This window comes from Cetorhinus maximus, chromosome 1, assembly GCF_964194155.1.
Source record: "Cetorhinus maximus chromosome 1, sCetMax3.hap1.1, whole genome shotgun sequence".
In the NCBI taxonomy this organism is placed as follows: domain Eukaryota; kingdom Metazoa; phylum Chordata; class Chondrichthyes; order Lamniformes; family Cetorhinidae; genus Cetorhinus; species Cetorhinus maximus.
The window spans coordinates 147,820,223-147,837,259 of NC_135879.1; the positions used below are offsets into that span (position 1 = coordinate 147,820,223).

Genomic DNA, 17,037 nt, shown 5'->3' on the forward strand with positions numbered 1-17,037 from the left:
ATACAAACAACGGCAAATATTATAATCTTCCATGTTAAATGCCCACATTCCACATCTGCTGTATTTGGGCTCTGAGAACTGTAGTTCTTTCTTTCCGAGTTCAGCAAAGTACTTTTATTCTCAGGTAAGAGCACAAAATGATTTTTAAAATATTCTTATTCTTTCATAGGATGTGAGTGTCACTGTGTTGCCCATCTCTCATTGCCCTTAAGAAATTTGCTTTGATGCTTACTTTACTTGATGATTGATTCCATTATTCCCAGAAGGCATTCGATAAGATGCCACATAAAAGGTTATTGCACAAGATACCAGAACGTGTCAAAAGTGGCAAAAAGATTCCGCCCGCAGTCTCTGCTGTTAGATGGGCAAACACAGCAACCATTAAATGCATGCCAAATTTCAGTACATTTATTGTGCCACAGTAACAGTTAACTGATGGTGGTCTCTAGGCAGCAGTTGGACAATGGTAAACATAATGTGCTGCCCTCATGATCCCAGTACTATAAACAACACCACAGGTGATCTACTTGTGTTAGATATTTCTTTTATAAGGAGTTAAGAACATTGGGTGTGGATGGAAATTTTAGTCCAGCAACCTCAGGATTATGCTTTGTGTGAAAAATATAATCATATCTGGCTCAGCACAGAGGGATCAGTAGGTGCAGGTATGGGATAGAATGCTCACCCATTGTTTCCACTAGTCTGGCTGGAGATGATCACACAACTGTCTTCTTTATTCTGTGCTCTTAACATTATTCACCCACTGGGAATAGTAGCATCATGGTAATGTTCCTGAATTAGTAATCCAGGGGCACAGGCTAATGTTATGGGAGCACAGGTTCAAATCTTGCCATTGAAGCTGTTGGGATTAAAATTCAATGAATAACTCTGAAATTAAAAACTAGTCTCAGTATTGTGACCATAAAACTATCAGGTTGTTGTAAAAACTCATCTGGTTCACTAATGTGCTTCAGGGAAGGAAATTGGTCATCCTTACCTGGTCTGGCCTACATGTGACTCTGGACCCACAGCAATATGATTGACTCTTAAGTGCCCTTGAAAAGGCCTAGTTATCCAATCAATGCTTATAATGCAGTATTGATCTCACATGAAAATTCACAAGTCTGAGGTTCAACCAACAAATCTAGACTTAATGAGGGATTGCTTAGAGACAGGCAAACCTATAAACACTAGGTAGACCATATTATGCCACCCCTCACCCCACCCCGCTTCCTTCATAGGTCAATATCAAACCCAGACAGCTTGTCTATTCTCTTTTTCACAAGGGCAACAGAAATCTTTTTCAGAAAATAATCACAGAAGCCATTTGAAAATCCCAAAATACTAGCTGCAGTTACACAGTCCAATTAATAAAACCTACAGAAGGTGATATCTGATGGTCCATCGTAGCCCTGACCCTCACCAATATCCCATGGCCCTCTTTTGAAAGTTCCTATGCATGGTCATCATGTGAAAGCAAGATTTGGTTTTGCTGATTGTAATTCCTTCCCTGGTCACACAAAGTCTCAATATTCACTGTTCAAAGGTGCCCATTAAAGCCTGTCCCAGCTTATGTCAACAACTTCTGAAGAAGTAATATCGATTTTCTCAAATGATTCATCTACACAAGAACAGTGACTGCACTTTAAAGTAATTTATTGCAAGTGGTTGAAAGCATCTTGGGGATATTTATGATACTTAAAGCATGCTCTAAGTACAATGATCATATGATCATATGGCTACCAAGCACAACCTTGGGTCTCCAACATTAAATGAGTAAACATAAGCCATGGTTCACATTGTTTGAAACATCTCAATATAAAAGTCTTAAAATTTCTCAAAATAAATTTACATGAATGTCATACTTTTCATAAGTTCTAATCATATTTCACAATTTTCCTTGTGGCATAATTATGGCACATGACTTTTAATCTGAATCATGTGAGCTAAACACCCTGAAGTCTTAAAAAAACTCATTATTTGTTAATTAAATGATTATCATCTGATAGTTTATATTTAGCTGATAACACATTTTAACCTAACTACTTTTGACCTCTGCAAAGATTGTGTTCAATTTGAATGTGTATATGTGCAACTGAATTTGATATTGACACATTTACACTTAGAGAGGCCCATACTCAGTTCGCTCACAAGGTGGTTTTAAATTACCAGCCTGATGTTAAAGCTCTCATTTCCCACAGAAAAGGCAGGAGACTTGTATCAGCTGATTGTTCAGCACCAGCGTTATGCCAATCTCCTGATCCTCAACCCAAGCCATCCTGATGCCATCTTGACTCTTTGTTCCAAGTGGATTAAATAACTCTGCAATGTGTGCAAACTGTCTGCCACATTTCCTACATTATAACAGTGATTACACGTCAAAAGATAAAGTGCTCTGGGATGTCTTGATGTTGTAAAAGGTACTATATCAATGCAAATCTGATGGGCTGCCACAAGAGGCCTGGCAGGTGCCTGCAGCTTACCAAAATTATGAAGATGAGGCCTGAGGTCCATTTTCAGATAAATGCAGAGCTCCAATTTCTGCCATGCACCGTGAGCATGCTGACCATTGCAGACTCATAAATAGATCTAAATTAATTTCTCTGTCAATAAATATGCCCACTGGATCAACGATGCCAACTTGCGTTAGTGAAGGTGCTTTTTTGTTATTCTTTTGTCATTGACTCTTGAGGTCATATCTAAAACAATTAAAGGCTAAATGAAGCTAAAATAGCCAGATTTTGTTAGGTAAATAGCTAAAATGATTTAGTACTTTCTGCTAGTATAACTGTCAAGTGAAAGCAGTGTTGTCATTATGACCTAGTGCCCATCGCCACCCACCACCTCCCTTGCTGACATCATCAAGTATATTGCCCTGTCTTATATATGTTTTGTGTGTTGTGATGTCATGATGCATGTACACAGTGGCCTATTTATCACAGCTACTCTGTCATGTCCTTCTCCTTTGCTATCGGTTCACGGAAAGGCTGACAATTCAAAAGTAAATAAGGAATAATGGCAGTCACAGGGTGCAAGATTTGGCCATAATATTAGAGGGTCTTTCAAAACTACAGAGAGGTTTCTGGAAGGCAGTGGACAAAAAGCAAATACAAAGCAGGGATAGGCAAAGGGGTAGTGGGATGAGAGGTGTGAAAACACAATCAAAGAAAAGAATTTGAAGGATGCTTTTGAAGTCCAGGACGGAGATAACAAATTAAAGGTGTTGGGGGCAAGAGTTTCAGACAGTGGAGGGAGGCTACACTGCCTGAGGGAATGACCACTGATGGATTAAGAAACAAGGAATAGGCTGATGTCAGAACAGCCGAATTTGTAGGGACATTATTTTTCTTTGTTCTTTCATGGGATGTGGGCATCATTGACCGCCAGCATTTGCTGCACATCTCCATTGAACTGAGTGGCTTGCTCAGCCATTTCAGAGGGTAGTGAAGAGTCAACCACATTGCCATGGGTCTAGAGCTACATGTAAGCCAGATCAGGTAAGGAGGATAGATTTCCTTCTAGTGAACTAGATGGGATTTTACAAATATAGTCATCACTAATGGGGAGCTTGATATTCCTTATTTATTAATTGAATCTAAATTCCACCAGCTGCAGTGGGATTTGAACACATGCCCCCTGACCATTAACCTAAGCCTCATGATTACTAGCCCAGTGACATTACCACTATGCCATCATCTCCCCTTATCTATAGGAGATCACTGAAGTGGGGCAGTGCAAGGCCATGAAGAGATTTGACTGCAAATTATTTATGGGAAGTAAAGTAATTATAATCTTCAGTTCAAGTATGGATACTAAAACTGTGTAAAAAAATTAAAGATGTTTAATCATCCGTAAATCTAACACAGGATCGGATGTATAGCCATCCTTAAAGTTCTAATAAATCAGTAGGATATCCATCTGTTGAACTGCTATGGAGTAAGACATCCCTCCCATTAGATTCACTTAATATCAGGGCCCATATTCAGGGCGGACAGATATTCTTTCCACCCAGGTCCCTAACTACATTTGCAGCCAGTGGGAATCTGATCGGAGATGCAACATTCCCAGGTCCATCCAGATTTACCACCGTTGCCTGGTCTTCTGCCATTAGGTGTGAGATTTATTTGGCCTGAATTGCTTTGGGGTTTGACACTGACCTAATCCTAACCCTATGCAGTGATATCACTGGTTAATAAATCACGTCATGAAACATAAGCATATAGTGGACAGATGTGAATCCCAGATAACTGGAATAAGAGTAGTAGCATGAAAAATATTTCAGATAGTGGATTTCTTTTCCATTTTACTGCTGATTGATGAAGAATTTGGTAGACAAGGATATATTAGGAGATATAGTGATAAGGATCCAATTCACTGAGAAGAGCTGCAGGGTGTGAAGCATTAAAGGTAGATATGTACAATATTGAAATAGGTAAAATTTGTAGTTTTCATTTAACTGATTTTGAAGTAAATACTTCTGGCAGGATTAACAAATGGGTAGCAATAGTGTGAAGCCTATGGGCAGAATTTTCTGTCTGGGGGTGGAGCAGGAGCGGGCACAGGCAGGCGTGGACTCGTGCCACCATTTTACGCGGGAGGGCCAATTAAGGCCCACCCAGCGTGTTTCGCGGCCCCCGGGGACAGCAGGAGTGGGCGGGCAGCGGTGGATTGGCAATCACCGCTGGGTCCAGTGGCGACCTGGTGGCCTGTTTAAAGGAAAAGCTGCAGCCGCTCCAAGGCTGCTGTACATGGCCAGAGGTCGGGGCCAATGCAGATCCAGGCTGGCCATGCAGGAGGGTAGGGTGGGTGGTCAATGCGCGCCCTGGTTTTCAGACAAGTGCCTTGCTGCCCTTCTTGAGGAGGTGGCAACACGGTGGGAGGTGTTCTTCCCCAAGAAGGGAGGAGGAGGCCAACTCACTTGACTAAACGTGCATGGGAGGAGGTAGTGGAGGTCGTGAGCTCACACAGCGTGGTGCGGTGCACATGGATCCAGTGCCGCAAGCGCTTCAGCGACCTGCTGCCCTGGGAAGGGTGAGTAGCATGTTGGTATCGTTCACTTCATCCATCATGTAAGCTTCTCCCCCCTGGCGCCCCACCCATGTCTGACTGGCATGAACAAAATGAGTCATTGAGGGTATGTGTCCTTAGCTGGGCAGGCCAGCAGATATTCCCTATGCTTTGGTCAGCCTGAGAGGGTGGTGATGAGATGGGTTTTGCACCCGCAGCATGTGGTGGACTGAGGCCCACATGACTGTGGTGGGGGCAACCTGGGGGATCTGCACCTAGGCACAGAGCTCAAACTCCAGGACATGTGGAAGTCAGGGTGATGACATGGTGGGAGGGGATCTTCAAGGTGGTGTGGCACAGATCGATCTGCTGCCCTTTGCGCTCCACGTCACTGTGCCTCCTTGCTACGGCAGGTTAAACTGTTCCCAATTGTGATGAAGGCAGCATGTGGCCAAGGGGGGGTGGGGGGGAGGGGGGGTAGGACACACCTGGCATATTTGTGTGAGTGTTCGGCAACAGCAGGGTAAGGATGCATTGGACCCCTGCAATGGCCAACTGGGCTTGGGGTACGCCGGCCACGAGGAGATTCACGGTACAAGTATCACTTATCAATGCTCTTTTCTCATTTCCAGGAGAAGAATTCTCACAGCATCGCCGAGCAGGTGACGACTGGCGGTGGGCTAGCCCAGGTAGTGCTGCTTAGCCACTTCGAGCAGGAGGACCTCGACCTGGAGAGGCGCCACATGCCCAGGTCCACCAGAGCCAGAGAGGCTGGGGTTCCATGGGCAGGTATGTGTGGACAACACTCACGTCACCAGTGGTCTCCCAACAGCCATGGCAGTGCTGATTGTTGAGTGAGTGATGTTTCCAACATGGCTTGCCCATTGCGTGTGAAATGATGAGCGCATGATGATCCAGGGGACAGGCATGTACATTGACATTGTCCGCACGCTAACTGATCATATTTCCTTAATCTTCCTTTCAGCATCAGCGGCGCAGGGCCGGGACTCGGAGCAGCAGGGGCCCCCTCTGACACCTGAGGGCCATGAAGTGTCAACGTCACTAGCGTCACGCTATTTCTGCCAGGCAGGCACCAGCGCAGATACTGGCACCTTGGTGGGCATCAGATCTTCGGCTAGTGTCCCGGGGCACAGCGGTGAGGTCGTTTCACAGTCACTGGAGAAGCTGGTGGAGACAGAGAGTGCCCATGGCACCAGCAGTTGGAGGACTGCAAGGGCCCAGACACATGCTCAGTTCGGGGCTGATGATGAGCCTCTGGAGTCATCCGTGATGCAGTCAACTCATGAGATGCGGCCAGGTGTGCAGGACCATCTGGTGGAGATACATGAGGCTGTGCTTGGCTTGGTGTCAGTGATGGAGGAGTCTACGTGGACCGTAGCCAATGGAATTGAGCCTCATGCATGAGCGCCAAGCTTCCTACATGGAGAGAGTGGCGACTCTCTTGGAGAGGCAGCTCCGGGGACAAGATCAGGGATTCCTGGGGCTGCGCTCGGACCTGCAATCCCTCACAGCAGCATTGACCTCAGGTGGTCAATGCCCGTGTGGACGGTGGTTTGGGCACCAGGTATCCCACCTCGGTGCCCATCCATCTACGGTGATCAAGGAGGGCCGAACGGACCTCACTTCAGCAGAGCAGGTGCCTGTCATCTCTGCGGGCGCCTCTCAAGGCGCTCCGGATGAGGCAGGCAGCTCCTCCGCCCCTCTGCCAGTGACCGCGGCACCCAATGAGGCTGCAATGACTGGGGAGATGCCAGCTGTGGAGCTGGCAGCTCCCTCTCAGGTCAGCCAAGCACAGGCTCCACGGGCCAGAGGATGTCCGCTAAGGTCATCAAGGCCAACAGGACAGCAGAGTGAGCAGGCTGTCTCAGATGCCAGTGCCAGTGAGGGGGCACCACAAAGACGTAGCACCTGCAAATGTAAAATTAAGGCACCTTAGGCACATCCAGGGTCCTTCAGTGGTGTTTTTTTTTTGGCCCCCCCACTATGAGTTCCTTTTGATTGTGTTTACAGTGTGAAACCATTTTATTTGTGTTATGCTAAGAGACTTTTGTGAAAGCATTAAATTAAGATCGTCTAACATGGCTGGGGGTGCCTCTTTTCTTGGGCAGGTGGATGGATTCCTGAGATGTTATGAGTGATTTGTGTGTCATTGACATTTATTGACTGGGCCCATCGTCAATGCTCCTATCCTGACAGATTTGGCATTAACGTCTCCAGTGTGGAGGCTGCAGCCCAGGCTTGTGTTAGAGGTCAATAGGTGCTGTGCCAGCTGAAGGTTCCTTGGATTAGAGTGTCCCGAGTGTCCCTGCCTCCCTGGAGTATGCCCACGTCAGCATCTGCCCCCTCAGCATTTCCCTGTGCACGCTCATCCTCAGGCTCACTGCTGGGCTCATCGTGTGCAGCCACAGCCACTGCGTCTATATCTTCTTCATCCACAGCGTCCCCCCTTTGCAGCGCAAGATTGTGGAGAGCGCAGCATGCAACCACTATCAGCGACAGTTGATCTGGGGGGTACTGGAGTGCGCCCCCTGAACGGCCCAGGCATCGGAAGTGCATCTTGAGAAGACTGATGGCTCTCTCCACCACAGCCCTTGTGGAGGTGTGGCTCCTATTGTAGCGCTAGTCAGCTTCTGTTCTTGGATGGCGGAGAGGCGTCATGAGCCACCTTTTGAGGGGATCACCCTTGTCACCCAGCAGCCATCCATCTACTCGGGCTGGAGCACTGAAGAGCCCAGAACCTGTGAGTGTCTGAGGATGTAGGCGTCATGGGAGCTGCTTGGGTACCTTGCACAGACTTGTAGAATCAGCATCCTGTGGTCACACACTATCTGCACGTTCATGGAGTGGAAGCCCTTCCTGTTGATGAAGGCACCGGGCTCATCTGCTGGCGCCTTGATGGCCACATGTGTGCAGTCTATTGCACCCTGGACACAGGGGAACCCAGCAATCGCCGCAAAACCTCTGGCTCACTCTGTCTGGCTGGCCTCGTCCCAACGGTAGTGGATGAAGGTCAATGCACGCCTGAACATAGCGTCTGTAACCTGCTTGACACAACTGTGGTCAGCTGATTGGGAGTCACCGCAAAGATCACCCACCAAACCCTGGAAAGAGCTGGAGGCATAGAAGTTGAGGGCAGCTGTGACCTTTAGAGCCACGGGCTTGGGGCGTCCACCCACACAGTTAGCTGAGATCTCTGGCCCAATCATCTGGCAGATAGTGTTGACTGTCTCTCTTGAGAGATGGAGCCTCCTTCGGCACTGCACCTCAGACAGGTGGTGGTGTTCCCATCTATCTGCTGCCCTTGTTCTTATAGATGATAGCGGTTGTGGGTTTGGAAGGTGCTGCCTAAGGAGCTTTGGGGAGTTTCTGCAGTGCATCTTGAGGATGGTACACACTGCTGCTACTGTGCATTGATGGTGGAGGGAGTGAATGTTTGTTGAAGGGGTGCAAATGAAGCAGGCTGCTTTGTCCTGGATGGTGTCAAGCTTCTTGAGTGCTGTTGGAGTTGCACTCATTCAGGCAAGTGGGGAGCGTTCCATCACACTCCTGACTTGTGCCTTGTGGATGGCAGACAGGCTTTGGGGAGTCAGGAGGTGAGTTACTTGATGCAGGATTCCTAGCTTCTGACCTGCTCTTGTAGCCACAGTATTTATATGACTAGTCTAGTTCAGTTTCTGGTCAATGGTAACCCCCAGGATGTTGATAGTGGGGGATTCAACGATGGTAATGCCATTGAGTGTCAAGGGACGATGGTTGGATTCTCTCTTGTTGGAGATGGTCATTGCCTGGCACTTGCGTTGCGTGAATGTTACTTGGCACTTGTCAGCCCAAGCCTGGATATTGTCCAGGTTTTGCTGCACTTGGACATGGAGTACTTCAGTTTGTGAATATTGTGCAATCATCAGCGAACATCCCCACTTCTGACCTTATGATGGAAGGAAGGTCATTAATGAAGCAGCTGAAGATGGTTGGGCCTAGGACACTACTCTGAGGAACTCCCTGAATACAGATCCAACTCCCGCACACATGCCACAATCTGAGTTACCGTGTTCCAATATGAAATATCAATATGAAAAATGGGACACTTGTTTTCCTAAATAGTCATTTTACAAATCTCTGAATGAGTGCAGAACCACTCCAAAGTTTCTGGAATGAAAACTTGTTTCAACTTTATTTTCTTTCCCACAAATAAATGCTTTGTTAGTTATCATGTAATACCAATCTTTGCTGCGAAGTGCATACATGGTGTGCTCTTGATCCAGATGTATGATCCCTAGAACTTCACTACATGTCTGCCACGATGGTTTTATAATGGTAGGTTTCATTGAGTGAAGTGGCACTATCCCGGAGTTGCTAATCTCACACACCTAAAAAATTGAGTGCTAAAGGCTGAAAAATCAGTTCGCACAGATTGTCAGCTCGCTTCACAATCCCAATTAGATACAGTCTAGATGACCGTTATCCAAAATGATTTGAATTTCCTGAGTATTTACACAGGATCTCCTCTACAAGTACACTTATATTGATGCTTTTTCATGTACATTGAAGGAGAGCAGCATCGTATTTTTTCTCTTTATGTCACTGCTGCTAAATTCATCTCCTTTACCCTGATGGCAAAATTCTGGATTCAGATTTTTATGGCCTAAGATTGGGATAAGGCTGCTGACTTTTAATGGTGCAAGTGTGGGAAGCCCTGGCAAAGACACTGCTTCCTCCTGTTCCAAACCAAACAGGTGCCTTAAACTTCAGTCCAGCTACTAAACTGCTTTAAATTTCTGTCCAAGGTCTCAGGCCAGATCCTGGTCTGCATTCTAATCTAATCCAAGTCAGTTGTAGGATTCCTTTCATTAGTCTCAGCATGTCTGGTCTGAGGAGAGGACAAAAATCAGCCTGGATCTCTCTTCCTGAATGTTATTGAGTGGCCACTCCTTGGCCATTAGAGGTAATTTTACAAATTTGCATTCCCAGTGGGGAGCCTCACCTGCAGAGAGCAAATATTGAAAACTGCAGTGCGCTTTTCGTGTGAGATTTTTTCCAACTGTTTAAAATAATGGTTGGAAAATCACGTGCAGAGGGTGCTGAAATTTCTGATGTGCTCCTGGGGAGGAAGGGTTGGAGGCTGACATTGTGAGTGCAAAGTCAGCAAATTACCTGAAGGTAATAAATTAATAAACTTATTGTGAGAATTGGATCAGCCTTAATAGCGATGCCCCTCACTGTCAAATAGCCTCACTAACTAGGCGAATAGATTTTGATTGACCAGTTGAGTGGGATTCAAGGAACAATGTACTCCTTCAGGAGAAACAAATCTACAAAAAAAAATTGAAGTTTGACACTTGAGTGTTGCAATTCAGGGCTGATGATTAATTCACCCGCTCTCTCCTAACTCAAATGCATTTCCTGGATTGAACTGACAACCTGACAATTTTTACTCTGCAGTAACAGCAGGGTCAATTATTTCTGCTGTTTTTTTTTCATTTGAACCTAGAGTTACATTTGGTTCTTCCCTGAGTAGAGAACTCGTACATGGTACATCAGCATCATAGACAATGTTACACAGATGCCACGACTGCCCTCCCTACGCTTTGCATTAATGTTCCCAAAGCAGCAGCAGCATGACATGGGATTCTCAACAGGCTCAGTTTAAAGAGGCTTCTGGACGATAGATTCCTTCAGGAACTCAAGATCCATCTAAAGACTGATAAAGAAAGCCCAGCTTGTCAGCTGCACATAGCAGGGTCACAGCTGGTTTACGGTTGCTCTGGCCTGCAGGGGTCACAGCAAGGGCCTGCTTTAATCAGCCAGTCAAATCTGCTGCCTTCAACTTTGTTCCATGAAAAATAAACACTCACCAAGCTCATGCACCATTAGGAAACCATGACATTTTAATTAATATTTATAGGGTATGTTTACATGTATAGCAATGCCTAAATATATGGCTTTAAGAGGGCATTATTTCCATTATAACTTTGTTAGCAATACATTCATTGTTGATTAGTTTAAAAAAAACACTTTGTGACATGAAATTTGAAGGAATTTGACACTGGAACACTTTTGGTGGACTTTTACTGTATTTGTAAAGCTTTGAAAAAGTTCTGAAACTGAATTTGCTCCAATTTACTAAAGAATTCAGTAAGGTTTCCCCAAACATCTATCGGAAAGGAACACTTGCAGATCCACAAGAGATTAATAAGTGGGGATCACATGCTCCATGCCTGTCTGATTAAAATCAATTTTTGCCTATTCTGACCAAGTGATCAATTGGATTCCACTGAACCAAGAAAATCTAAAATAGTTACCATCCTTCAAAAAGATTGAAATAAGAAACTCTGCAAATTAAAAATAAATTCTTCCATACATACAGATTTGTGGGATTGGTTGCTGAGAGTCTCCTCTGTTCATATATGCAAATCTGGAGAACTGTTCTTAAAAGGTTTGTGCTACCTGAAGAATGACAAACTGCTTTGGGGAGTTGTCCTATACCTAATCTCAATAGATGAAAAGTTAATGAATGAGCATCAGGGACTGTGCATCTCTGAGTTCTCTCTATCACTGTGAAAAATCAGATAACAAGCATGCAGAAGCCGTCCTCATTCTCAGTGAAGAAGGAACTATAGCCTAAGGCTCTGACCTTCATAGTGATAAACATGTGTTCATTATCACAGCCATGCCATTTTAGAAAGTATTAGGTATTGACCAATGTTCTGGAACTAAAAATAAAGAATATTTCAGACCCGGACCCCTTGAAACCAAATGCCTTGCTAAGCATTGATTACTGACCGGTGTAAACCCCAGAGGTGTTCCTGTACAAACGCTTAATATGCTTACTGCCAGATTAATTCCTGTTTTAAAAAAATGAACACGAAGGGCAGGGCTAGTTGGAAAGTAGAACAAGCAAAGCGTATATCATTTTATTTTCTTCTGCCCTGCCCCCAAGTTAAGAAATGAAACTCGTCCTTTAAATTAGCTCCAGAATCACGCAGCAAAATTAGTTCCACATTCATTAAGGGCTGTTTCCTGTGGCTAGACAGGACAGCTCCAGCCACCTGAGCTAACTGACCAAAAGCCATCAAGCTGCCCCTATTATACCTCAGGGGACACTAGTGTTGACAGGAAATCATTTTGCACTGGTCAGTTGAGAAGCATGCAAATAATGTAAGCTGTGGTATGGCTCTGGGTGGATTATACCATGTCAGCACAATAAAGCTTGTGACTCGGAGACAATTTGTTTGGTTCAAGAAGGGTGGGTGGGGGAGGGGGAATTTGTTCTCAACAAACAAGTCAACATTTGTGTTCAACAATAAAGGACAAGTATTCATCTCAATTTACAGCAGAACCTGACCTTTAGCGCCGCATCTACACTAGCTCCAAAATAAAAGTTTGACAAACCCATTTCAGTTTGTTTGCAAACATATAGCTTACTAACGTAGATCATGTTGAACATACCACTGCATTACTTGTAAATGAATATCAGCAGTGCGAAAAATAATGCACAGTTCTTCTGATTTCCAACAAAAAATTGCCGATAGCTTTTTTCCATGTAAATGATGCCCCTTTAATGCAGTGCTGTACCACTTCACTGCATTTTGTAAAGAACAATTTGCTCCTAACATAAAAGATAAATTATCATGTTTGAAATCATTTGAGCTCTAAACAGGGACCTGATGTTGGTGGTAAGCCCAATGGCAGGCCCAGTTTCACTGGTGAGCCTAGGGTGGGCCTGACAATGGCTGTGAGCTCTAGATGGGCCTGCTATCAGCTATGAGCCCAAGATGGACCCAATGGTGCTGGTGAGCCCAAGGCAGACTTGATGTCGGCAGTGAGCCCATGACGGGGAGTGTAGGCTGGTAGCTAGGAATTGCTTGTAGTTTTCACATGTACACTGATGATACCCAGCTCTATCTCACCACCATTGCTCTTGACTCCTGCACTGTTGTTAAATTATCAAACTGCTTATCCAACATCTATTGCTTGAGGAGCAGAAATGTCCTGTGGTTAAATGTTGGGAAAACTGAAACCATTGTTTTCAGCCCCTGCTCCAAATTCTGTTCCCTAGCTATCGATTCCTCACCCTCCCTGGCAGAATTCTCACAACATCGGTGTCACATATGATCCTGAGATGAACTTCCAACCGCATACCCATGCCAACACTAAGACCTCCTATTTCCACCCAACTTTGCCCCTGTCTCAACTCATCTGCTGCTGAAACCCTCATTCATACCTTTGCTACCTCTGGAGTAGACTATTCCAACACTCCCCTGGCTGCTCTCCCACATTCTACCCATTGTAAACTTGAGGTCATCCAAAACTCTGCTGCTTATGTCCTTACTTGCAGCAAGTCCCATTCACCTATCACCCCTTAGCTTATTGACCAACATTGGCACCTAGTCATGCAATGTCTTGATTTCAAAATTCTCATTGTTGTTTTCAAATTCCACCATGGTCTTGCCCTCCCTATTGCTGTAATCTCCTCCAGACCCATAACCCTCTCAGGTATCTGTGTCCATCTAATTCTGACATCTCGTACATCCTAACTTTAACCCCTCCAACATTGGTGGCTGTGACTTCAGTTGCCTAGGCCCCAAGCTCTGGAATTCGCTTTCTACACCTCTCCTCCAATCTATCTCACTTTCCTCCTTTAAGACGCTCTTAAAACCTACCTCTTTGGTCAAACATTTGCTCATCTGCCTTAATATCTGCTTAGGTGGCTCGACATCAAATTTTACTTTATAACACTCCTGTGAAGTGCCTCGGACATTCTATTATGTTAAAGGCACTATATAAATAAAAGTTGTTATTGTTGTTGTTGGGTGATGGGAAGGGTGGAAATAGACCAGAAAATGTTTTGTGGGCCAGAAGAAGCATGAATGCCTATCTCACTGAAACAGAAAAACTTTCTTTAAGGACCACACATTTCTCTATGAAATTGCACTTGGCCTCCCACAACTGCTATAGGAACTCAATTTGCATACCTGGACATCCCCCCACACCTGCTTATTGGGTATGAGCACTGGCCATTTAAAGACCTGTTGGAAGACTGAATCAGGCAGGCCAATGGATGCACAAGGTACCCAGCAGATTTTCCTCAGTCAGTCAGTCAAGCAAGCAACAGGTTAAAAATCCCTCCGACGCCCCATGATCTCCATTAGATGGAAACCATTTCCATGTAAATATTTTGGGCTGGATTTTGTGGAGCTTGCTGGAGCAGGCAAGATGGCGGGCAGACGTGGAGAATTTTGCGGGAGGCCATGCATCAGACTACCAATGGCGGGAAATTGTAAGTGATTATGTTAGCGGCGGTAAGGTAACAAAATGGGAATCACACCTGTTAATGGCAGGAAGCTCATTGATATGCTTAATTCCCCACTCGTATATAATTTAAATGCAATTCGACATGATTTAGTCCTGCCTCCCTGATTTAGTGAAACTCACATGTGTCTCTCGTGCCTTCAGTAACGTGTCCAGTGAAAACCTGGGACTTATACGTGGCTTCCTCGACTCACCGCGGGAATCCTTTGGATTTGCAGGACACTGTGTCACCGGGCACAGCATTGATCTTGGAGACCTTTTTTCTGCGTAAAAACTTGCTGAGCTGACACTCTGAGGGCCGGAGTTTCAGGCAAAAAATTTAGAACTCACAAGTATTGGTACAGAATTTAAAGGGGCAGCATACGACTGAGGTGCAGAGAGGCCATCCCTTAAAGTGGCATCACACATCCATGTCCCAAAGTGGAGGACATTTAGGAAGCCGTCTGCAAGGCGAGGGCAAGGTAGTGGCAGCATGGGAATCACCACCCTGTCCTTCTTCATCCTCAAGTGCTGGAGGGGGTGAGCTGGCTGGACTGTGACATGTCAGGCCTCAGTTGATCCCGTTGATGCCACTGAATGACCTCGTGCGAGACAGCAGAGGAATCTGCTCCCCGACTTTGGAACGTCTTTTTTGTGCGGGACCAACAACATTTCAGGTGCTGGAGATTTAAACTGCAGAGCTTTCTTAAAAAACCTGTAAGGTGATTTCCAACTCTAACACAGGACTGGCTGTCCTTTAAATGTGGTGCCAGTTCCTGCATGGCCATCAGGTGGTGTGGGCTTCTCGACGTCAGAGCCATCCCCCCGCCACGTGATGCGGCACCAAGCCCGTGTCACCCACATTCATGACCTTGCTGCCATGTAATCGGGTTCACCCGGCTGTCACTGACCTGTTCCCGATCCCCAATGACTTCCAGGCCCACCTCCGAGTGCTGCAACAGTATGACTAAGTCTAGCCCATTATGTTGTTTGTATGCAAGAATTGTTTGCCAGCTTTTAAGTATGTATAAAAGGGCTAAAATTCAATGCAGTTTCTTTCACTGTTAGCTCTAGTGCACTATATTGATTAAAGTTATGACAAATTATTGACTGGAGTTCCTAAATTTTTGGGCTGCCTATGTTACTACATTCCTTTATCACCATCCTATTTCACTGTTCTGTACATAATTTTCTAGCAATGGTTTTTTTATTGCATAACACACACATACACAAATAAAAGAGGAGGATTGCATCATATTTGGCTTATCCTATAAGCTTGTTTGGACTCGAAATGCATTTGGAATGCTTCCTGTCAATTTCAGATCTAATTGAGCATGGATTGTTCTCCAGTATTTAAGAGTGTTGAACAAGTTTGAGCAACTATCATCAGAGTGAAAAATCATTCACAGTTCTTCTGCTTTCCAGGCATGAATATCCTCCATCTGTGCCGAATGATTCCAACTATTCATTTGAATCATTCTACTGGGGCTGTTCATGGTATGTCAGTCCCTAGTGGAGTTACTCTAAAACTTAACACATTTGCCATGAATTAGTTTAGAGGTTTATGTGCCCCATGGTTACCTTTTAAATTTGTTCTTTTCTCTTTTCCAGCTTTCACTCAATGCAGAAACAGGCATTGTGGGCTGTGGGCTTTTTAGATTTGACAAGACTCAATGTTGGTGGTAATGTGGCTGGAAATGTGCTAAAGAATCCCTGTCTCACCTCCTCCCTAGATAAATTGACCTGTTAATGGCTAGACCAATGCCTCGTTAAACTTGCTCAATGAGACTAACTGAATGTTTGCATATCCTTAAAGGCTGAGTTTTCAGTTACTGTCCCCTGAGTACAAAATGCTAGAGCTACTGAAGCAAATGCTGCATGTATTAGAAAATTCTTCAACACTGATCACACTAAATAACACCCCTTTGGAATTGGTTACCAAATCCTTTTACCTCGGGTCCACCCAGACAATCTGTCCTTCTGTGCAGAGCTTGATGCATACACTGGGAAAGCAGCTACCACCTTTGGCTGACTCACAAAATGCACATGGAATAACACCAAGCTGACCCTTAAGGCCCAAGCTGATGGTTTATAAGGCCTGCATTCTCAGCACTGTGCTGTATAGCTGTGAAACATGGATGACATAGCTATCAAAAGAAATTTCCATCTTCGCTGTCTGCAGTGCATAATGGGTATATCCTGGAAGGACAAAATCATAAATGCACCAGTCCTCTCACAGGCAGAGCTCCCAAGTGCGCTGGCACTAATCAAGCGGAGATGGCTTTGGTGGAGTGGGCACATCCGCAGGATGGAAGAGGGTTGCATACCCAAGGACCTTCTGTATAGTGAGGCAGCTAGAGCCATACAACCAGTGGGATGCCCAATGCTCCACTTCAGGGAGGCTTGGAAGCATGATATGAAGGCCCTAAATATCGACTATGGCATCTAGGAATCACTAGCTGATGACAGAGGAAAACGGCAACACCTCCTGTGAGCTGGTGTACACTACCATTACGACTAGTGGCTACAACGTCTTGGCAACAGATCCCAACGCTGAAAACAACAACCCACAACCACATTTGGAAGCTTCATGTGCAGCACTTGTGGCAGAACCTACCTCTCAAGGATTGGTCATCAGCAAAGGTGCATCATATGACGACCATCAGAAATGGGTTGTTTGCTGTGTCCAACATCCTTTGTAGATGGAAGTATGCCAAACAA

At 45.2% G+C, this 17,037-nt stretch overlaps 1 protein-coding gene across 5 annotated transcripts in view; it reads right to left on the bottom strand.

The window, feature by feature from the left end:
• The window catches only part of dlc1 (DLC1 Rho GTPase activating protein), a 585,847-nt gene that overhangs the window by 46,868 nt on the left and 521,942 nt on the right, over nt 1–17,037 (bottom strand). The window lies entirely within an intron of this gene.